Source organism: Monodon monoceros, unplaced genomic scaffold (assembly GCF_005190385.1).
Source record: "Monodon monoceros isolate NGI ecotype Baffin Bay Population unplaced genomic scaffold, NGI_Narwhal_1 Super_Scaffold_19, whole genome shotgun sequence".
NCBI classification, from domain to species: Eukaryota; Metazoa; Chordata; class Mammalia; order Artiodactyla; family Monodontidae; genus Monodon; species Monodon monoceros.
In genome coordinates, this window is record NW_021703775.1 from 80,977,860 (window position 1) to 81,001,018 (window position 23,159).

At 53.9% G+C, this 23,159-nt stretch overlaps 1 protein-coding gene across 1 annotated transcript in view; it reads right to left on the minus strand.

Moving 5' to 3' along the window:
- HPCAL1 (hippocalcin like 1) overlaps window positions 1-23,159 on the minus strand; it is a 112,170-nt gene that overhangs the window by 48,834 nt on the left and 40,177 nt on the right. The window lies entirely within an intron of this gene.

Sequence of the window (23,159 nt, forward strand, 5' to 3'; positions counted from 1 at the left end):
TAACTTTTGTAACAAGGAAAAAATAACAGCATATTTAAATCCTTTTTCTTCTTCATCTAGGTCAGTCATATTTCTCCTTAATGCTAGACCTGGGTATTTTCATATGCTTTGTCGGCATTAAGAATGGGGTTTTTTTTTTTTTTTTTTGCAGTCAAGCCCTTTAAGGTATAACTCACATACTGTAAAATTCACTCATTTTAGGTATACGGTTCAGTGGGTTTTACAAATGTGTATGGCTGTATAACCACCAACGTAATATTTTCAGCATAAGAATGGGATCTTTGAATATTATATGATAATAAGTGGTCGTGGCTGATATGAATATTTATCATCTCTCCAACTACTCTTCTGATTATTTTACTAATTGATAGGTTTCCAGTTGATTCCTTCATATTTTACCAGATACAGAAGAAGGGCAGAAAGACATCCAGCACATGCTCAGTGCCCCGTGTGCATAAGGGGTTGCTGTAGAGACTTTTTTGGGGTTTCATTTTCTCCTCCAACTCTCAGAGGGAGGCACTGTCCCCACCATACATGGGGCAGCTAACTCGTCCAAGGTCACCCGGTTGCTAAGAAGACGATCTGGGGCTTAAATCCAGGTCAATTCTGATTTCAGAATTCACGCTCGTCCCAACAAATAACGGTACAGTTAATGTGACCACCACCACCAAGGATGCAGCTGTAATTTGTGTTCTTATTTCTGCGTCTTGTCTGACAGCTTCGTCTTGAGTTTCCTAAATGATATGAAACAGGAGTAGGGGTCATTCCCAGTCTCTCTGCCGCTGTGCTTTACCCGGACGGCTGTGACACACAACTCCGGGCCTAAGAAAAGCCCCCCAAGACCCCCTAAGACCAGCCCCAAGATGAGTAACAGGGTGTCCGGGCAGGAGAGGTTTCTCTTTTTTTTTTTTTTTTTTTTTTTGCGGTACGCGGGCCTCTCACTGTTGTGGCCTCTCCCGTTGCGGAGCACAGGCTCCGGACGCGCAGGCTCAGCGGCCATGGCTCATGGGCCCAGCCGCTCCGCGGCATGTGGGATCCTCCTGGACCGGGGCACGAACCCATGTCCCCTGCATCGGCAGGCGGACTCTCAACCACTGCGCCACCAGGGAAGCCCAGGAGAGGTTTCTTGTCAATACGGTGCTGCCTGGTGAATTCTACAGAGAACGAAACGTCGCTAAGTGAACAAAAACAGGCTTTCAAACAGTAGATGCGGGATGATCCCACGTATGAAATCATATCTGTAGGATTACGGATCTGTGCAAGAGCATCCCAGGGTAGGATGTACACCAAAGTGTTGCCTCTGTGCTGGGATTAAGGGTAGGAATTCTCTCCCTTCCCCACATTGCTTTGTTCGTCTATGATTTTCTCATTTTTCTTCTCCAAAGACAGCTAATTAGGAAAGATACTCCAGACCCCCTCTGGGCTCAGATCTCCCTGCACAGACCACCCTTCTGCGGCCAGCCCATGGATTCTTCCATTGCACAGACATCAGCCTACTACCCCTCCCCCTCCCATCCCTCCAGTCCGTACTTTAAGGTGTCTATTCTGTGTGGCGAGTAGGCCAACGAAGCCCTGTCCCTTGGGCGTTCCCCCCAACCCATCCCGCCAGACTGGTCCTCACCGGGGATGACGGGGTTAGGACACCATCTCTACACCACTTGGTGGGGGGGAACGTCTGCCTGCCTCCTCTCTGTCCCAGCTTAGCTCCCAGGCCTTTCCAAGAGGCCGTCACGGAACCTCTCAGTCAAAAGCACTCTTTCCTTTCCACCCAACACCCCCATCTCCAGACCCCGCTCCTGCCTCACTTGGATCCCATCAAATGTTTCATCTCTGAACTAGATGCACCCATGTCTGTCTCCCTGCATGCTCCTAGGAGCCAGGCCTCACCCGCACCCAGCACGGGCCTGGCAGTCACGGGACCCTGGGAAGGCCAGCTCAGTTCAAACCGTGCCTCCGGTCTAGAGCGTCAGCCCCTCCGAGGGCAGGACAGGGCCCCATCTCTGCATCCTGTGCTCTATAAGACCTTGAAGAGACAGCAGTACACGAAGAGCAAGGGTACAAATGAACTTATTTACAAAACAGAAGTCGAGTCACAGATGCAGAAAACAAACTTATGGTTACCAAGGGATAAGCGGGGGAGGGATAAATTGGGAGATTGGGATTGATATATACAGACTACTATATATAAAATAGATAACTAATAAGGACCTGCTGTATAGCACAGGGAGCTCTACTCAACACTCTGTAGTGGCCTATATGGGAAAAGAATCTTAAAAAAAAAAAAGAGTGGATATATGTATAACTGATTCACTTTGCTGTACACCTGAAACACAACATTGTAAAAAAAAAAAAAAATTTCAAAACAAAAACATGAAGAGAAACAGCTCCCCAGGGCAATCTGTAAAGACCTCAAGAACCATCAGATGGGGGGCAACAGGCAACCCCGGAAGGTAGATGCCGATATTGCAATGAAAACAAAGACCAGAAGGGGATACACAGAGGAGAGGGAGCCTGCTTTGGGAAGCCACCATCCGTGATTTCTTTTTTTTTGCCCTGTACTCAGCCAACTAGCTGATAGGTTGTTACATAACTCTTCTAATTAAAGTAAGTGTGTTACGCGGTCCGCTGTCCCCTGGGCTCCGGCGTTCTGCCCCAGTGACCTGAAGGTCGTGGCCCAGTGGCTCAGGGGAAGATCTAGGACACCCAGAAGGAAAGAAAGGAGGGGCAGGACCGTGGGGACGGGCACAGACGGGGGCGGGGTGGGGGGCTGCGAGCTAAGCCAGCCAGGTCACCACAAGCGCCGGGCAGGGAAGCAAGGATGCAGCCAGCTGGATTTTCCTTGAGGCCCAGGGGGAAAACAGACTAAAATGCATCAGAAAGGCAGCCATGCCGGAGCCCAGGTGAGGCAGCGTGGGCGGTCTGGATTAGGAGCCCCAGGGCCCTCTGGTTAGGAATGGAAACATCCGAATCTACTGGGGTCGGGGCGCCACTGGGCCACGCCAGGGCGCCCAGCTTCCCAAGGGCCTGTGCCTGCCCGGCCTGGGGGCCTTCCTGGTTCCAGAAGCTGGGGGCCAGGTGGGAGGAGAGTCTGCTTCCCAAGGCTGGTGGGAGATCTGAATGAGAAGGAGGTCTCAGATCCGAGGGGGTCAGCTCTGGTCCCCTGCAGGCAGGAGCCACCCCAGGACCGCAGAGGCTGCACCCGGAAACAAAGCTGTGATATGTGACTCAGCCTGAGCCCGGGACTCAGAGCGCTGAAGACGGGGGACACCCTCCAGCCGCCCCAGAATCAAGGGACCTTTCATCCTTGTGTTAGGATTCTGAAACATTAAAAACCCGCCAAATCCAGGGGCTTTTGTGTCTGGTATCATCTCCTGAGATCTGCTCTGCCACCCAATCTCCGGTTTCTAGGAACATTGCTGTCACTTGTCGCTTTAGATCACTTTAAATTTTAATTTTTCTATTATCAAGTCAAATGGTAACGATGCCACGTCGAGGCCTCCGCCCACCTCATGTCTTATTCACGGAGGAGCAGCAGTGTCTTCAGGGAGAACGTGCAGAAGCAGCAGTGTCTTCAGGGAGAACGTGCGGGAGGCCCGGTTCCGCCCCTCCCAGGACAAGCCCCGCTGCTCTGGGCCTCAGTTTCCCGCCTGCCTCCCATCCAGTCCGGGAATCTTGCCCACCCGCCTGCCCCGGTCCACAGGCCATTCTCTTTCCTGGAGCATCATCGGCGCTCAGACCTGCTAGCCTCACCGGCCTGGAACATGCCTATGGCGCTGAGCCCCCGATGGCACACCTGTTCAAGACCGTCCCACCTGTGGGGTAAGGCCAGCATGGGGACAGTGAGGCAGGGGGGCCCTGAGTGCTGATCTGCTCACTCGGGAGGGCGCTGAAGGATGAGAGGTGGCGAGAGGAGTCCAGGAAGCTTCCAGAGGCCACAGGGGGCTGGCCGCCTTCTCCAGGATCAGCCTCAGGTTCCGGGCCAGGGAGTGTGGGCCCCCGCTGCCCCAGTGGCAGTGCCTGTGACACTGTGTCACATCTATGCTCCCCTGCCCATCTCCCCACCCAACCGGGGTCTCCCGGGCATCACGCCTCACCCAGCGGGTATCCCCCGCATGGAACACAGTGTCTGGAACACAATAGGGACTTAATAATTGAAGGAGGGTGGGAAGTGGGCGCTCGACACACTCAGGCAGAACCAAACTGTGCCCCAAAGAAGCACCTCTCGGGAGATTCTGCGCCCTCACCTGAGCCGCGCAACCCACAGCGCCACCCGGCTCCCTTACGCGGCTCATGCCACAGAAAGGCAACCTTTCAGATCTTTAGCCCCAGCTGAAGAATGATCAGAAACAGAGATGAAGCCAAAGTGAGAGCAGAACCAGCTGGTGAAACTAGACTGACCTCCGTTCACCCAACACCCAACAGTTAAGCAACGCAGTTCTTGGGCTTTTATGTTAGAGAAAGAAGGCCCTCGAGGTCTATTCTGTCATCTTCAAACTCACCAGGCAGAGGAAACGAGGGATGTGAAGCCGCCTTTTGAGGACGAGAGAGCCGTCCAAAGTGCAGCAGACCCAGTCACGGCCCGAGGAGAGGGCGGCCAGGCCCGCGGACCGTAGTCTCCCCGCCACCCACGTTGGCTTCCTGAACAGGACCGGGGCCAACCCGGCCCGGAGCCCCGGGACAGCCAAGTGTGCGGGACCCCGCTCGGCTCAGACGCGATCCAACCCGTCCCGAGGCTAGCACTTCCTCTTCCTGCCAGCATCCATCTAACTGTTCCTCGGAGACGCAGTCCGGTTCTGCACACTAAGGCCTAGCTAGAGCTTCCCCAGCTGGGGACAAACTCACAAAACAGGCCAAAATCCTAACCCCAAAGTCCCCTGTGCGTGCGCGCGTGCGCGCGCGCACACACACGCAGACCAAATTCCGTGCACGCAGCCATGGACACAACGGGTGCACACGCACACGTGCTGCTTCCCGGTCCTCCACCCCATGCCCCACCCCCTCTAGGACTGCTGGGAACTGGGTTGGAAGAAAATTAAGCTGGAGGCGTTGGGATGGGGAAGTAGTGGCTACTAAGGGGAAGGGGAGATTCAAGAGACAAAGAAGAAAAGGGCTCCCAGATTTATTTAGCTACCTCCACTGGGGCCCCGCCAAGGACAAGCTTGGGCTGCCCTGGGCAGGATGCCAAACACAATACCTGAGTCCCCACCAGCCCTGGGGCCTAACCCCGTCATTTCTTGAAGGTAAGTGGACCGGGTACGGCCTGCACGTAGAGATAAGGGCTGTATACAGAAGGAGAAAGTTGGTTTCTCCTGAATGTTAAGAAGCGTATTTCAAGCGGTGGAAAGGGTTCAAAGGACACACTGGGAGTGGCCTAGTGAGGCCAGAGCCTTTCCCTTGTTCAGAATCCCAAGTTGAACTTCTTAAAATATAACTAATTCCGGTCTGGTTGGACCCACGCTGCTTTTTAGCTCAGTGCAGCTTTCCCTGTTGGATCCAAACACAACGTATAGTATTTGATCAAGGGAATCAAGGGACCTCCCTGGCAGTCCAGTGGTTAAGATTCCACGCGCTCCCACTGCAGGGGCTTCCTGGTCGGGGAACAAAGATCCCGCGAGCCACACAGCGCAGCCAAAACAAAAACCAAAACAACAAACGACAAAAGAGGGAATCAAACAGGGGACAGCTGCCAACAAAGCTGGCAGGCTTAACTGCCACCTCCTCCAGGGATCCCGCCCAGCGCTCCCACTGCACCCGCCGTCATGGGAGCTGTATCAGGGCCACCGTGAGAACACCTCCCTCTGTCCAGAGAGCCCCTGGTGGCAGGAGCGGTCCTGCAGTACTTGGACTTGCACCTCATCAAAAGGAACTGAACCAGAAAGCACCAGGAGGCCCACAGGCACTGCTGGTTAAAACGACCGACCGCAGCAAAGCATGTTTTATCAACCAGCTCCCTGCCTTGCGGCTGGCCCCATTCTCATTGCTTAGGCAGGGCTCGGTTACATTCCCTCGGGCCTACTCCCGGCCCTGGGCCCGGGGCCCTACGTGGGAGATGAAAACGGAGGCCCGGCTATGGGCCTGGATCCCGTGCAGCCTAACCCTACACCCAAGATCACCCAGAGGACGTCCACACATCAACAGCACGGAGAGAAGGACCAGGTCAGAGCAGAGGGGAAGGAGGGGACGGGAGCTGGCAGCAGGCTGAGGGCTGTCCTTTCTGGATCGGAGACTCTCTCCTCTGAAGTTCCTTAGGAAAACTCACTTCTTCCTGGACACACCAGGGTCTAAATCTGCCTCCTGTCTCACTGCTGGGAGGGCCTCCGCGGCCCCCACCTCTCTGCAGCAGCGGATACCTCTGGACTCACACCCTGGATGGGGGCCGGCCAGGGGCCCAGCTCCACTCCACGCAGAACCCAGACAGGCGCACGGGGCAAGTGTCTGCACTCGCCGGCCCCCAGACTCCCGGCCAGGAGGCAGGAAGGCAGATGCCCCTGCAGGGCCAAGAAGGGCACCCCAAGACCTCTACAGGGTCTCCTGATACCGTGAGGCCGGAAAACCCCAGAGAGAATTTCCCAAGGGGTGAAGGAAAGGACAGCCAGCCACGAGGGCTGCTGGGGCCCGTGGGACGTGTGACCCCGAGGAAACAGCCCCAAAGAGGCAAGATGGGGCACAGAAATCAGGCCGCAGGTATACTGTGACTCTCCAGGGCACAGGGGGACATCCCCCTCTCCCTGATCCCACAGAGCTGGAGGGACATCCCTCTGCTGTTGCCGCCACCCTGAAGCGGCATCTGTAGCTGGCTGGGTGCTAGGCAAGTTCGGCCACGTGGGCCAGGCGGGGCAGCCGGGCGCCAGGCGGCACGCTGGGCGGGTCTGGGTCCTACCTGGAGGCGGCCTCACGCTTTCCCCAACCCCCAGAAAAGGCCACAGGCCACCACCAGACTGGGAGACGCGCTTTGGGGAAAATGCAGTCCTTGTGGCATTCCTCTGCTGTCTCTCCCCACTCGGGATGGACGATGGCTAAGAAAAGGAAGCCAGTTGTAGCCATGACTTCCAACAGATGTAATCAAATTATCTATTCCTGGATTCTGCAAGTACTGAAACGTCGTAATTCAATTCCTGAAGTGTCATTTGGAGCTGCTGGTGCAGGTGACGGGGAAGCTCGGGAATCACGCATCGTTCAGGCCCAAACACACCTCCGTGACCCGGAGCTCCGGTGCCCGGCGCCTGTGCTGGGGGCCGGCCGAGGATGCCACAGGGGCGGGGGGCAGGTGGCGGTGACTGAGAGTCTGGGAGGTGTGCTGCAGAGCAACGAGGACGTGACACACTGAGCTTGAGGACAGATGCACCCACCGCACCGGGGGAGTCGGAAGGCTCCCGAGGGAGGTCCCTGGCGGTCAGCAAAGCTCCACTGACCGCAGGATTAAATGCTAGGCCAGCACTGGGGACAGAGAGGAGAGGGACCTGCCCTGCCCTCAGGGGCCTCCAGTCCAGTGACTGCGGATGCACACCTGTGGGCACACCCAAGCTGACACCCACGCACACACATGCACTCGCAAAGTCCCAGGGCAGGCAGTAAGGACCACATGACAAAATGAGGACCCCAGGCAGCGCGGGGGTCCAGGGCAGACCTACGCCCAGCACCAGGCCCACTGTGACAATTCCAAGGTTCCCATGGGGGCTGTGGACTGTGAAATGGGACGAGAGTTTTCTGGCGCTTTGACAAACTGACGCTGAGAAGCCTAAAATATATATATCTAAACCAACATGTGGGACTATAGTGATTATTATTTCACATATCTACTGGTTTCCTTCGAAAGTTTATGAATTTTCCATAAGAGGGTATGAAAATTTTAGTTTAGGGGCTTCCCTGGTGGCGCAGTTGTTGAGAGTCCGCCTGCCGATGCAGGGGATACGGGTTCGTGCCCCGGTCCGGGAGGATCCCACGTGCCGCGGAGCGGCTGGGCCCGTGAGCCATGGCCGCTGAGCCTGCGCGTCCGGAGCCTGTGCTCCGCAACGGGAGAGGCCACAACAGTGAGAGGCCCGTGTACTGCAAATAAATAAATAAAATTTTAGTTTAAAAAATGCCAACAAAGTGCCCGCAGATACAGCGCCACCATCTGCCCACCTCCTCAGATTAAATCTCATATAAGTGCCAGCATGTGCAGGGACAGAGTTCTCCTCAAGGACCAGGCAGGTGACAAGAAACTGGAGAAACAACTGGAAATAGCAAGACAGAAAGAAACATCTCCTTCCACCCAACGCGACTCGGGGGCCGTGCTCCTGACGGGCTCCTCGCGCAAGAGGCAGGCCCAGAACGACTGCGTGTGGCTCCAGGCCCCTCTCGCCTGGTAAAAGCCCCCATCCTCACACTGAGGGTCCAGCGCCTGCCCTGCAGCATTGTCCCCCAAAAGTCCTGACTCTGTCCCCTGCGTGAGATCCACTGGGGCTCCTGCAGCTCTAGCATCCTTGATCTAACAGCCAAACCACTGGTGCTTTCACCGAGTGCCGAGCGCTCCCTGTGCCCATGGCTAGAGGCTCAGAGATGCACAGGCAGAGTGTCTACACCAGGGGGTAGAAACCAGGACGGCACACAGTTCGGTGGACGGGCGGGGCGGGCATCAGAGGCTTCCAGAGGTAATGGTGGAGCCACTGAGGTGGGAGGCTGAGGCTACAGATGGGCCGGGGAGGCGGGAGGCGTCAGACCAGGAGGGACCAGGTGCCGTGAGCTAGGCATGCTGGTTCCCCCGGCGCCAGACAGATGTGCTCTGGGAAAACCAGATCTTTAACTGAATTTGAGATTTTGCTATTTATAGGAATGCAGCAGTGAGCGCCTCTGGTGCACAAAGCATCCCTCCGTGGCAGGCGAGGCACTTCCTCCGAAAGACGGTGAGAGGAGTGGGTTCCAGAAAGCAGAAGAGCCGGGTCTGGTCCAGACCGACGGCTCGGTGTGCTGCTCACCCTTCATCTTCCCGGAGCCGCATGAGGTCAGCACAGACAGCCCCTCACTCAGATGAGCGTGTGTGAGCTTCAGGCCTGACATCTGTGTTAGTGGCTGTCATGACTGTCCCACCTCAGCAGCTAAGGCAGGCAGAGGCGACTGTGGGGTTGTGACGGGCACATCGCGATGCAGGAGGGGTGAGGGGGAGCCATCCCTGACCAGGCGGGAAGGCAAGCCATGGCTCCTGGTTGCCGCCTCCAGAAACAGCCATCTCTGGGGAAGACCTGCTGTCTCTCCCAGGCCAGAGTCCAGTTCCACTCCACCCCCTTCCACCTCCGGGCTGGCGGTCCACACGGCAGACAAACTACCCACCCGCCTCGCTGCTGGAAGGTGCACTTGTTTCCAAGAACATGTCTAGAGTTGGGGCTCCGGCCCTGGAAAGTACCCTCAGCACACACACACACACGCATGCACGCACGCACGCACACACACACGAGGGCCTGGAGCAGGTGCACGGTGAGGGTGTCCACTGAAATAACCAAGATCTTACTGTCCTAGAACATCCATTCCAGAGGAGCAAAAGCAGGGTCAGAGGATCTGAGTTCTAGTCCCAAAGGCCACTCTCCTCCAGGAGGCCCATCACGACCAGGTACCTTCCCTGCGGGGATGTCCCACCGCCCAGTGCCTGTACCCCCTCTGCACCCCAAGTCACCCTGCCCTGCTTACCACTTAGCAGGCCCACTGAAGGCCACCACTCCCTGGGCGCTGAACGCCTTCTACACGGCAGGCAATCGTGACCTAGAATGGCGGTGCGGTATCTCCACCTTACATAATAAATCCCAAGGCTCAGGAATGGGGAATTGCTGACCCAAGGGCACAGCCACATCTGAACCACATCCTGGTTCCGGGCCAGGGGCGCTCACACCTTGGCTGACCTAGGAACCACCTAAGAAGCTGGTTTAACATGTGGATTCCTGGCCCCGCCCTGGAGATTCTGATCAGTAGCTCTGGGAGGACCCAGGCGTCTCACCTTCCCCTGCCAGCTCCCCGGTGGTTCTGAGGGAAAGTGGGTCACACCTTCCAGAAACACAGCGATGGCCCAGAACCTCTCATGGAACTGAAATGCCACACATAAAACTTATGGGAGTGAGTACGTATTGACACGGCTAAGTTTGACACGGCAGCGGAAATGGAGGTGATGGAGGGGAAACCTCCACCCACGCACACTGGAGGGTGCATCTGCTCGCTTCACATTGCCGAGCTCTCTGAGTCAAACGCTCTCCCTCCTCGCCATGGTGTCACGGTGACCTCAGAAAAATGGCTCTCCTGCTGCTCTGCTCTTTACTGCATTTGTTTAAAAACAAAACCCAAAAAAAACCCAAAACCCCCTCATCTTCAAGTCCACTTCAAAAAAAAAAAAACAGACAGCATGGGCTAGAGAGAACAGTGCTGCAAGGCTGTGTGACTCTGGGAAAACCACTTTCCCTCTCTGGGCTGGAGATTCCCAGCCATACGGGAATCCCTAAGATCCCTAAGATCCGTCTCTGCTCAGGAATCACCTGACCTCATCCTTTCTATAATACAGGCCAGGGTTGTCCTAAAGCCACCGTTCAAAGGAGCCCCTTTATGGGGTGCTTCTATCTGACAGAGGACAAGTGTAGGCTGCGTCCCCCTTCAGCGTGGGTGCTGGGGAAAGGCCAGGGCAGGTGCCATGTGGGTCCCCACCCCCAGCCCCCGGCATAAACAAGCGTGCATTTTGCACAGCCTCGGGGCCTGCAGCAGCAGAATGGGATCCCGTGTCTGCAGATAAGCACAGGGACTGCTATGTCCCCCCCACAGGCTGTCAATTAGCAGAAGCCTACAATAGCACATTGTGAAGGCCTGGGCCTCCTTCCGTCTCGGCGGCTCACCTTTCTTTCCAGAAGGAATGAAGGCTCATCTAAATAAAGAAGTAGAGGGACGAGCAGAAATGTTCCTTCTCTGTTCTCGCCACACTCCCCGGATGTCTCTCTGCAGAAATAAACCCCCAAGAATGCCTGCCTGACCTGTCAGGGGAGCAGGACCCAGAGGCATTCGAAGTTCTGCCTGCTGTTACACTAGCCTCCCACAGGTACTGTCCCCACCTGAGGTCCAGGTGCCACCCATACACCTGCCCCGGGCTCTTCCCCCCCGCCCGAGCCCGCGCCAGCCTGAGACTGCCACCCTCCCCCGATGCCACCACTCAAGCTCTGACTGCTACTGCCTGCTCGTGCCTGTGCTCCACCCTCCCCCATAATGCTGCATACAGCAAGTGCTCAATATAGATTGGCTGGTTGAGAAACCCATATTCAAGGACAGCAGAGTCAAGTCGAACCAGCACTGAGGCCCTGCTCGACCACGTATTAGCTGCGTGACCTTGGGCGCGTCACTTAACCTCTCTGAGTCTCAGTTTCCTCATTATGAAGGAGAGATGATAGAACTCCAGTTCCTAGTGCTACTGTGAGAATCAAATTAGCTGATGTAAATGAAAGCACTCAGCAAGCTCTCAAGAGCCATGGAAATGTTATTAATGTTATTATCAAAAGACACAGTCACCATAACAGAGCCCAACCTTCTGATGGAGAGAGTAACATTGACAACATAAGAAGGGCTGGAAGCATAAAGTTAGCATTGCTGTCCACAGCTCAGGCATCAGCTACAAAGTAATTGACGAATCGACCATCTCAAGTCCCTAAATGTGACTGGTTTCCCAAAACCAAATGAGGAGACAGAAGTAAGATCCAGACAGCTGGGGTTGGCCAAGATCCTTTGCTGGGAGTTCTCCCTTCAAGTAGGGTAACTGATTCAAATTTCAGAGACAGAACAAAATGTGACTCATTTTGTACACTTTCCTCACGAGATAATGGATGGAAAGTGAAACCAGCTTCTCTCTCTGATCCCCCCACCCATCCACCACTGACTGAACTTCCCCATCACCTGGGAGCCTGTGACCATCAGATGCCCTGGGTGGCCACTCACACCAGGGTTTCCAGGGTACTCTCGCCCATCCCGATCTAATATTTATAGAAATAGAGGCCCCGGCCAACAGGCCAGACAATGAGCTCCTTGAGAGCAGGGCCCACGTCTGCCCATCTTGTTCTCACATGGTCCCAGCACCTTGCAGCTGCACAGCACATGCAGGAGACAGGCTGTCGGCTAAGTAATGAAAAGTGTGATGGAAGGAAGAGAGAGAGAAGAGGGAATGGAGGGAGAGGCGAGCTCCACTCTGGACCGCGCACAAGGCTCAGCCCTCATACTAGGAAGATGGCTGTTTTCCTATCACAGGGGATTCATTGTCCAAAGGAAATTTTGATGAGATTTAGTTTTATTTTGTTTTTGCTTTCCATTTTTCAGCCTTTCATCAAACAGCGCCGTCAGATAAAGCCTCAGCTACCCTTCCTGGAAGCCTAAGGATCTTCTCAATTTCCTGGACAAGGCGTCACGTGCCTGGAATCCCCTCCCCGCTCAGCGCGCTCTCCCCTGGCAGCCCCTTCCAGGGACGCCTCCCCGACACCCTGTACCCTAGGGGAGTCGGGCCTCCCCCCCTTTAGCCCGTGCCCCCTCCATCCATCTGCTTATGGGGTCGCGAGACTGGGAGCCTTTGCTAGTGACCAGCAGCCCCAGCGCAAGGTCAGACAGGATGCCAGCGGAGGAATGAATGACAAACAAAGAGCAAGTGAGCGAAGGTGCCGTTCAGCCCTGACGCCAAACCAGAGGGCGATGCACAAGGAGGTGGGAAGTAAACTCAGGGTCTCTCAAGCTGGGGGAAGAAAGAGGACCCCGGCCTCCTCTGAAAGGGGTTTTCCGTGTGCACTACTGCATCCCTAAATACGGAAATAAAATTGCCCACCACTGCTGGGAGCACTGGACTCTGCTGGGGGGCGGGGGCAGGGGGGCACCTCAGGGTGGAGAGGAGCTGGCCCGACGCCAAGCCACGGTGTCACTAAAGTCAGGGTCCCGGGAGGAAGGGAACCGGGTGCTGTGGTTAGTCTGGGTTTGGAGAGTGAGGCCACCAACCACCCACCACCCAGCAGACCTGGAAGCCCAGCGTGTTCATGGTTCAGAGACATGGCTTTCTTGCCTCCGAGGCCCAGGTCTAGCTGGGAGGCTCCACCTGCGGAGAGAGCCAGAGAGACGAGGCCCCACTTGCCGTGGCTCAGGGCTCCCTTCGGGGCAGAGGGTGGGAGAAGGGCCTCCGGGCCAACTCTCTGACCTCGGTGCTGCCACGCAGGCCACGAGGATGGGGCAGGAGTGGGGACGTCTGGGAACAAAGGTGCCTCGTTTCAGCTCCTTAGCTGCTGGCTGGCAGTCCCATGCCTGCGGGGACTACAAAGGAAAACAGATGTGGAGAAACCAGGTAAAATGCAGGCCCACGGACGCCTGCAAAAGCACCACACCGGGGGTGCCCACATCACCTGTGAGGCTCGACTCCAGCCGGAGGGCTGGGGCTGGGGGCGCCCTCGCTGGGCAGGCTGCCCCTCTGCCCACCGTATGGCCACTGCTGTGGTCGCCAGGAATTTCTGAAGTAGAAGGAGGCTCTTCAGACAGTTACACTACTGATTTATTCTTGTTTCCCTCCTCAGACTTTCTGTTAAAAAGGTAGGGCTTGACCCAGCTATCCTGACAACCCGACATTACACCTGTCCGTTTATCAAGGGGGACCAGAGTCATCGCAAGCAGGGCCATGTCTAGCCAGAAAGGCTCTTCCTTCTGCCGGCAATTCACAAAGGCTCCTGGGCCACGTGAAAGGAAGCAGGCTGGGAGGAAGATGATGGGCGGGTGGTCAGAGCTAGCAGCCCGCAGGGGCAGCAGCCCTGGGGGGTGGGTACACCTGGGGAGGTGTGGCCGCTCCCCCCCTCAGCCCCCACTGCTCCTTATGATTTCTCATCCCTGGTAAGAAAATGTCCTTTCTGGGCTTCCCTGGTGGCGAAATGGTTAAGAATCTGCCTGCCAGTGCAGGGGACACGGGTTCGAGACCTGGTCCGGGAAGATCCCACATGCCGCGGAGCAGCTAAGACCATGTTCCACAACTACTGAGCCTGCGCTCTAGAGCCCACGAGCCACAACTACTGAGCCCCCGTGCCACAACTACTGAAGCCCGTGCGCCTAGAGTCCGTGCTCCGCAACAAGAGAAGCCATCCCAATGAGAAGCCTGCGCACCTCAACAAAGAGTAGCCCCCGCTTGCCGCAACTAGAGGAAGCCCGCGCTCGGCGACCAAGATCTAATACAGCCAAAAATAAATAAAATAAAATAAATTAATTTAAAAAAAATAAATAAAGACTACGTGGTTAAAAAAATCACATTGGTTATAAAAAAAAAAAAAAGAAAGAAAGAAAGAAAAGATCCTTTCTGCCCAAAGAAGTTGCTGTGATTTCGTAACAGGATGACAGTCTCCTTACTGTTGCTGTCGGGGATGGGATTGTTCGGGGGAAAGAAACATGATTTCTTGATTTTCTTCTCTAAACTGCAAATGGGGAAAACAACAGGAGTAAATAACATTGTTCTGAAAACACCTCGTGGGGAGGGAAGGTCGTGATGTTTAAAAGAACATTCTGGTTCGATGCTCAATTTAGGGTAATCTAATCATTGATGCAAGTGGCATTTCTGCTCTTTCTAATACACTCCTTGGGGGAAACGCATCACCAGCGATGGTGGGAAACCAATCAGGATAGAATCCTGCCGGTGCCAAGCCCCACAAGGGCCCGCTCCCTCCCGCATTTCCTCTGGGGTTTACCGTGACGTGCTGCCGCCTCTCTGCCCACATCAGCACCACAGAAGGTATGAGACTTGGGCCTTGCGTCACACAGCTCACACCACGGATGAAGGAGTAAGATAAGGAAGCGCTGCGAATTAATAAGGAAAATGCTCACATGGGAAAGAAGGAAACCTGAGATGGGGTACGCAGGACTCCGGGCTAGGCCAGGGTGTGGGAACTTGGTCACCTGCGCGGCTCTCCCTCCTCCCCAGCCCCAGCCACCCCCCAGCTGCGTGAACCCAGCACTCCTCCTCTATCCCACTCGGCCATCCGGACCTTTTATAAAAGGATGCAGCTGCCTGAATGGACAGTGTGGGCTCGTGGGAGGAACACCTGGCCCACAGGTGGAGAGCACGGCCCACAGGTGGAGAGCACGGCCGTCTCAAACTGCTTTTTTGTCTGGCCACGTCGCGCGGTTTGTAGGATCTTAGTTCCCCAGCCAGGGACTGAACCCAGGCCACGGCAGTGAAAGCACCAAGTCCGAACCTCTGTACCGCCAGGGAATTTCCTTAAACGGCTTCATAGATGAGGATTTACAGCTAGGACTTGGGGGATGGGTAGCCAGTGAAGGTGTGAGCCCCCAAACACGGTCAGGCCTGAGGAGCTCACAGGAGCCCAGGGCAGGAGCTGGACCTGGGGGAGGCCGGGGCCAGGGCCCAGGACCCCACGGGAGGTACCTGGAGAATTAAGCTGAGGGCTTCTCAGTACATCGGCCGCTCACTTAGTGCCACCAACGCTGGAGTGCTAACTGGGGTGCTCTTTCCTGCCAGCCAAGCCCCGGGTGGTGGGGTGATGGGGGCACGGGCTTGCTGTGAGGCCAGACTGACCTGGGTCCCCATCCTATCCAGTTACTTAGCCTTTCTGAGTGGCTGCAGGACGAAGGGGACAGTGTGTGTGACACCCGCACTGGGGCGCCCAGCACCGAGCAGCCTGTCTCCACCCCCTCCCCCAGTGTCTGCACCACCTGTCCCACCTCGAGCTTCCCCCTCAGCCTGTCCTTCGAGGTCTAATCCAAAGCCACCTCCCAGACCCTCAGGCTAGAACGGGTCTCCGGCCTGGACTTGGGAGCTGTGTGTCCTTAAGCAGGTTACCTAACCTTGCTGGGTATCCATTTACGGGTAAAACAGAGACAATAAAAATACCTGGCTCACAGGGTTATTGCTGGATTCAGAAAACAAATGATTTGAATGAGTGAGTGAATAAGCACGGGGGGCGGGGCGGGGACGTATCCCCACCAGGCTCCTCCCACGGGGGGCTCTGTCCCTTCACAGGCACGAGGCAATGAGGGGGGCACCAGGCAGCTCAGAAACCATGCTTCCCAAGGAGGCGAAAGGCCAGTGCATGAGTGAACCCAACGACACCAGCCTCTCCCCCTGGCCCTCCTCTGGACCTGCATCTCCACGTGTCTCTCCCCCGACCTTGTCTCTGCATGTTTTCCTCTGTGCATATCTTTCTCTCCCTATCTCTCTATCTCTGCCCAGAGTGTCTCTGCATCTCTCTCCCAGTCTGTTCGCCCTTCCTGTGTCTTTCTCCATCTCCCTGTCTCCCTCCCCCGTGTCTCTCTCCCGCTGTGCACATCTCTTTCTTTCTTTCATTCCGCGTGTCCGTGTGTGTGTCTCTCTCCATCTCTCCCCTCCTCTTGGTCCCCTTGCCTTCTTCTCTCTGCAGATCTGTATGTGTGCGTGTGTGTGTATGTGTGTCTGTGTCTGTCTGTCTCTCTGCACCCCACCCCCATCATCTCTCTCTCTCCACCTGTCTCTCCCGACGTGTGGAGAGCAGGGCAGGACCTCACCTGTGACCATGGACTCAGGCTTGGCACAGCATGTCTTCAGGCTGGTCTCTTGCCAGATAGGAACAAGTATGTTTTGCCAAAAGGCTCACAAATCAGTACCCTCCCACTCTGTACAAGTCCTGGGGTAAATTACTGTTACATGACTAATGTTCCCTGGGACAAGAACACACTTTCCAAGACAGAGCCCATTGCCTCAGCCAGGGACCCCCATGTCCAGATAAGAGAAAATAGGTACTGATTTCTGAGACTCTCATAGCAAGGCTTTGTGGGCCCCCTATACAGAGCCAAAAGAACCCTTAATAAGTTCTTTCTTTATCTATCTAGAAAAAAGTGTGTATGTCTACGTGGAGTTTTCTCTTCCAATGCCTTTGTAAAACTGCCTTCTCACTCTCCGTGACCCCTGGGCAGTAAGCAGATAAAGGAGGTCAAACAGTTATTGATCTTCCCAGCCATTTCTAGGGTGTCACCGCAAAAACCAACACAGACAGTCTCCAGGAAAGGTTGTCAGGACTGAACACCATTGTTGCTCCTCACTTACTGTTTAGCAATCAGTTGATTGTGTGGCTGTCCTGGAAAACTCTTATGCACCCTTCAAAGCCCAATTCAAAAGTCCTCTCTCTTTGCTGCCACTGCTCAGCCCAGGAACGTCCCACCCATTGCTCCCAGGGAGCCTTCAGAAGGCTGGGTGCACGTGCCCCCTTTGCCTCCTGACCTTCTGCTAGTCTGTGAGCTCCCAGGGCACAAGGTCACCATCTCCCTCAACGTCTCCCAGCAGCTAACACAGGGTCTGGCACCTGGAGGAAGCTCAGTGGGCCTGTTCATCGAAGGACCTATGAGGAGGTGACCATAGTTTGCAAAACAAAGGTTGCTCCGCAAGTTTTCACAGTCGACCCTCCCATGGGGCTGCATGCTTAGGGTCAGATGCTTTTGGAAAAGCTGGGGCACTTGTACAATACGCCCCCATCCATATCTTCCACCCCTGGAGTTTCTGGAAGAACCCAGAAAGAAGCAAAAAGGAGCCTTAAGTAGTTAGAACCCTGGTCCCTGCCTTGACAGTGTGGCACGATGGAAAGAACGTGAGATTCAAAGCCAAGAGACCTGGCCTTGAGTTCACGCCTCGGCCTTGGGCTGAGCAATGAGCCTGGGAGCCTGGTTCACGCCTCCGTACAAGGACAAGGGTGCTTGTGGGACGCCTGGGAAGTGAACGTGTAAGGTAGCTGGCCCTGACCCTGACCCTGGCCAGGCGGGCCCTGATTTCAGCCCAGAATTTCTGAGAAGAGATGGGCGGTTCTGTTTAAGTGAGCTGCGGAGCAAAGTGGCCTCTTACCCTGACAGGGAAAACGGAGGCACGGGGCTGAGAGGGTTGGGGAGTGGCTCCCAGAGGCCTTTTAGCTGCCTGACAGGTAGGAGGTCCTTAGAAACATTTGTGGAATGAAGGAAAGAGGGAGTGGACATAGGGAACTCACCTAGTGCACTTCGGTAACCTAAACGGGAGGGAAGTCCCAAAGGGAGGGGATAACTGTACGGGTACGGCAGTGTACATGTACTGTTGTACAGTGGAGGCTAACACAACACTGTAAAGCAACGATACTCCAACAACAATTAAGCAAAAAAAAAGGAGTGGAAGTGCGGGGCTGAAGGGCTGTGCACAGGGAAGAGGGAGCCAACCTCCGCTGGGCCTGGAGGGGCTGAAAAGGAAGATCTGTGAGTCAGACAAAGACAAATATTATATGATATCACTTATATGGGGAATCTAAAAACTAATACACATAAACTTATTTACAAAACAGAAACAGACTCACAGACATAGAAAACAAACTTAGGGTTACCAAAGGGGAAAGGGGGGTGGGGAATAAAGTAGGAATCTGGGATTAACAGATACACACTGCTATGTATAAAATAAACAACAAGGTCCTACTGTATAGCACAGGGAACCATATTCAATTTATCTTGGAATAACCTATAATGGAAAACAATCTGAAAAAATATATATATTATGTATATGTATATATAAAACTGAATCACTTTGCTGTACACCCAAAACTAACACAGTACTGTAAATCAACAATACTTCAATAAAAATAAATAAAGAATAAAATAAAATAAAATGCCCCTTCTATTATCAAAGAATAATAACAGTAGTTGAGAATGTTTTATGTTCTTATTTGACAAAATTTAAAGTTAGAAACCCTATCTTGGCCCTAACTTAAAAAAAATTTTTTTTTAACCAGTTCATAGAATCCTAAAGTCTGGGAGCCACCGCCCCTTCCTTGGGTCCTAAAAACTGACTTTCCCTCAGGCTTCTCTTGACCCCCAGAGCCTCGCCTCTCCAAGACCCACGTGAAGCACCTGTGTGACGCCCTGACCCCCTGCCAGCGCTGAGGGCAAAGCTGAGGTGGCTGCGGCCTCAGGCGGAGAGTGGCAGAGGCTGGGGGTACAGGGGACCTGCCTCACCGTGGATGTCACCCTGACCTCATCGTCCCAGGTCCCACACGCCTGCATAGGCCCTTGCTGCTTCTCAAATCAGTCTTCGAGGCCAACAGGGCAGACATACTCCCCATTTGACAGATGAGGAAACTGAGGTGCAGAAAGGCCAAGTGACCTCTCCAGGGTGCCCCAGCAAATGAACGGCAAGTCCTCACTGACTGACCACCAGCCCAGGGCAGTGGGGATTATCTCTGCCCTCATGATAACCTGGTCAAGCAAACAACCTCCAACCACCCTGTGTCTGCAGAACTAACAAAGCATAATTTTCATGAAAAGTCTTCGTTTTCAGTGACCAATTCAAATCAAAAAGCATTACGTGTCTAACCTGCTCAGAATTTTTTAATGTCAAGAATGGAACCCGCCATCTGCCTACAAGAAAGAGCCTTGCAGTCTTCCTGACCAGCTAGTAAGCTCTGTAAAGGCGGGTTCCATTCTTGACATTAAAAAAATCCCCACGTCTCCTTCCCCACCTCTCCCTGGAGGCCCGTGCTGGCTGCTGTGAACTCTCCTGATCCCTTGGCAGGAGACCAGACCAGATCCCAGACGTCCCCAGAGGGCTACAGGGGAAGAGACAAGCCTGGGTCTTGCCCCAGCACACATGACCTGTGCCAATGGAACCAAGTGATGGGGGATGGAGTCAATTGCTTCCCTGATAATTAATTTAGGTCCAGACAGCCCATTAAGAGAAAAAGAGATTCAAGACTAGAATGGAAAAGTTTTAGCTAATATGTGGGTGGGGATAAAGGTATATTCTACCTTCTAAGAAGGGGCTTAAAGGGATTACGGGCGGGGAAAGAGGAGGGTCCCAATACCTCAAAAGGAGCAGGATGCAGAAGAACCTCCCTCTGCTAGAAATCTGAGATGGGAAAAGAGGGAGGGGTCAGGCAGGGGTGAGTACGGAGAGGCAGCAGTGCTCCTGGTGTTTTGTTTTGTTTTTAAAATAACAGCTTGTTGAGATATAATCTACACACCACACAACTCACACATTTCAAGCGTATAATTGAACAGCGGCACAGAGGCGTGCAACCATCACGGCAACCAGTTTTAGAACATTATAAGAAATCCCTTACCTGTTAGCAGTCACGCCCCGTTTCCCCCCACCTCCCAACCCCAGCCCTAGGCAACCAGGAGTCTACTTTCTGTCTCCATATATTTGCCATTCTGGATATTTCACATAAATGAAATCACACAATATGCGGTCTTTCGTGACTCACTTCATTCACTCAGCAGACTGTTTTCAAACTCCGTCTGTGTTGTAGCATGAGTAGTACTTCACTCCCTGGACCGGGAAGATCCCACATGCAGCAGAGCAACTAAGACCGCGAGCCACAACTACCGAGCCCGTGCGCCACAGCTACTGAAGCCTGCGTGCCCTAGAGCCCATGCTCCACAACAAGAGAAGCCACCGTAATGAGAAGCCCGCGCACCGCAATGAAGAGTAGCCCCCGCTCACCACAACTAGAGAAAGCCCGCGCACAGCAACGGAGACCCAACGCAGCCAAAAAAAAAGAAATTTATTTTTTTTAAAAAAAGAGCATAGATAGAAAAAAAGACCAGAAAGAAAAAAAAAACAGAGCTTCGTTAACTTCGTCCCCTGAGCCCAGAAAGAAAAAAAAACAGAGCTTCGTTAACTTCGTCCCCTGAGCTGCCCCTGGGTTGTGGGAGGTGCTCACCTCCCTCTGTGAGGCACAGGGCCTGTCGGACCCTCTCAGGCGGGCTGCACTCTGAGCTCGCCAAGACTCAGCTGTGTCTGTCCTCAAACCTGCTTATTGCAGTTGTGCTTGTTACATTACTTAATTAAATTTTACAAAAACCATTGGAGTAGGTGTTAAAAAGGAATTGCTTTTACGAAATAAGAGTTGAATTATCTGGGGAAGATTGCTGTTAACTCAGGCACAGACAAAATAGCTGTATAATATTAGGGATGTATAAAAATCTGCAAGGATTGGGCACTTAGTTCCTGCTTCACTTGATAGAAACCAAGAATCACAGAAAATGTATTAAAGGATACTACAGGGCTTCCCTGGTGGCGCAGTGGTTGAGAGTCTGCCTGCCAATGCAGGGGACACGGGTTCGAGCCCTGGTCTGGGAGGATCCCACGTGCCACGGAGCAACTAGGCCCGTGAGCCACAACTACTGAGCCTGCGCGTCTGGAGCCTGTGCTCCGCAACAAGAGAGGCCGCGATAGTGAGAGGCCCGCGCACTGCGATGAAGAGTGGCCCCCGCTTGCCGCAACTGGAGAAAGCCCTCGCACAGAAACGAAGACCACAAATGAAGACCCTAGTCAAAATTAATTAATTAATTAATTTTTTTTAAAAAAAAAAGATAACGTGGACACCACCAGTGGCAATCCGAGAAAGGCCTGGGCCTTAAATCAGATGATGGCAGAACGAGCGCACGTCTTAGGTTAAAATGAAATGTTTTACATTAAAATCAAATGCTCAAGGCATGCCTGTATTCTTTTTTCTTTCACTTTTATGATCCCCTCTTTAATACTCTTTCTAATTAAGCAACTTGTTGCCAGGGCTGATGGTAGCAGAAGAGGGCTTTTTCTGGACACAAATATACAATGGTTACCTGGGCAGGTGTGACAAGATGTCATTTTTTCCTCTCTCCTTTTTATCATCTAGTATTTTCAAGATGTTCTAATGAGTATGTAGAGAGTATGTAGCTTTTATAGTAGAGAAAAATGTGTCATAAATTTTCCTTTTTAAGATTCAGATTCTATTACTTCCAGCTAGCAATGGGGAGAAATTCAGGACTGCCACACTGTCCGGGCCAGCACTGTCACCGGTGGTGCCAACAAAGTACCCCAGGGCTACACAGGTAAATGAGGAGAAACAGAAAGGGAACAGCACAGAACCAACCAGGACTCCCTGACAGGAGTGTGCTGCTACTTTCACTGAGAGGTAATAAACACTGAAATAGGGTCCTTACTTTGGTGGAAACTAAGATAGGCCCCTCCACTAAGCATTTTGGGTCAGCAGTTGGAGAGGCAGCCTAGCTTTTGGAAATGAGACAAGGCTGCCAGATCAAACAGGTTTGAGTAACATCACGCCACGCAAATCTGGATTTCCTGGGAGAAGGCCAGAATCCAGAGTATTTCTAAAGAAACACAAGGCTTCTGCTTTGATACGTGCAAAATAAGGCAGTTAAGAGGCCCGTCTCACTGTACCTAAACTTCTCCACTGCTGATCAGCTTCTGCGTCCCCAGCACCATGCTGGGTTTACAGCAGGCATCTAACAATGGGATGAAAGAATGCATGATGCAGTGCAGAGTGGCTTATCAGGACACTGATCCTTCTGCTGCAGACCAGGACTTCTGAAATGGCAGGGGCCATGGAAACATGCCTCCCATCCTTCTGCTGCACAGCCACTCCTCACATTCTCATAACTAGGCTTTCTTATGTTTGAAATACAGTCTGCTAAGCCAGGACCCCAACTGAATCCACAAAGACATGGAAATGAAGGGACTGGGGAACTGAAAGCAAGCCGATTGGGCCCGTGCTCTGTGCCAGGAACACGGTGCATCCCAGGGATGTGAGGGAGGCCTCCGGGAATTCCCACCCTCACCCGGAGAGAGGCGATAACCCACGGGTGTTTAAATCCGTAGGGGACCAGGGGCCGGCAGAAGGACCCAGAGTCTCTGAGCTGGACTTGAAGGAAGGGACTGACACCCCCAGATCAGATCCTGGAACCCCAGGGTAGCAAGAGGCACTTCCGAATGAGGAGTGGAAAGTGTGGCCACTTGAAAACTGTTTTCCTCCCCCCACCTCTGCCCCCCGCCCCGTCCCCACTGCCCCCCCATAGGTCACTACACCCGTGACTGGAGCTCAGCCGGAACGACCATTATCAGGCACTGGGAGGCACAGTTTTTACCGAACATGAAACCACCGTGATCCAAGTCGGCCACCAGCTCGGGAGGAAGCTTCCCCTGGATGCGCTGGATCCCAGACCCCGTGAGGTTCGGCCACGGCCGGGCCTGGCGCCGAGGAGGTGCTCAGAGGGGAAGGCTAGTGGGTCAAAGACCAAACCAGTGACGGTGTGAGCGAGTCCTCCCAAAGATCAGGGCCCACCGCTCGGACCCCAGAGGCCACGTGGTCAGACACACTCCCTCTCGTGAGCTTGGCCCACGTGGCAGGCTGAGCTCATGTGACCAGCTTCCACCA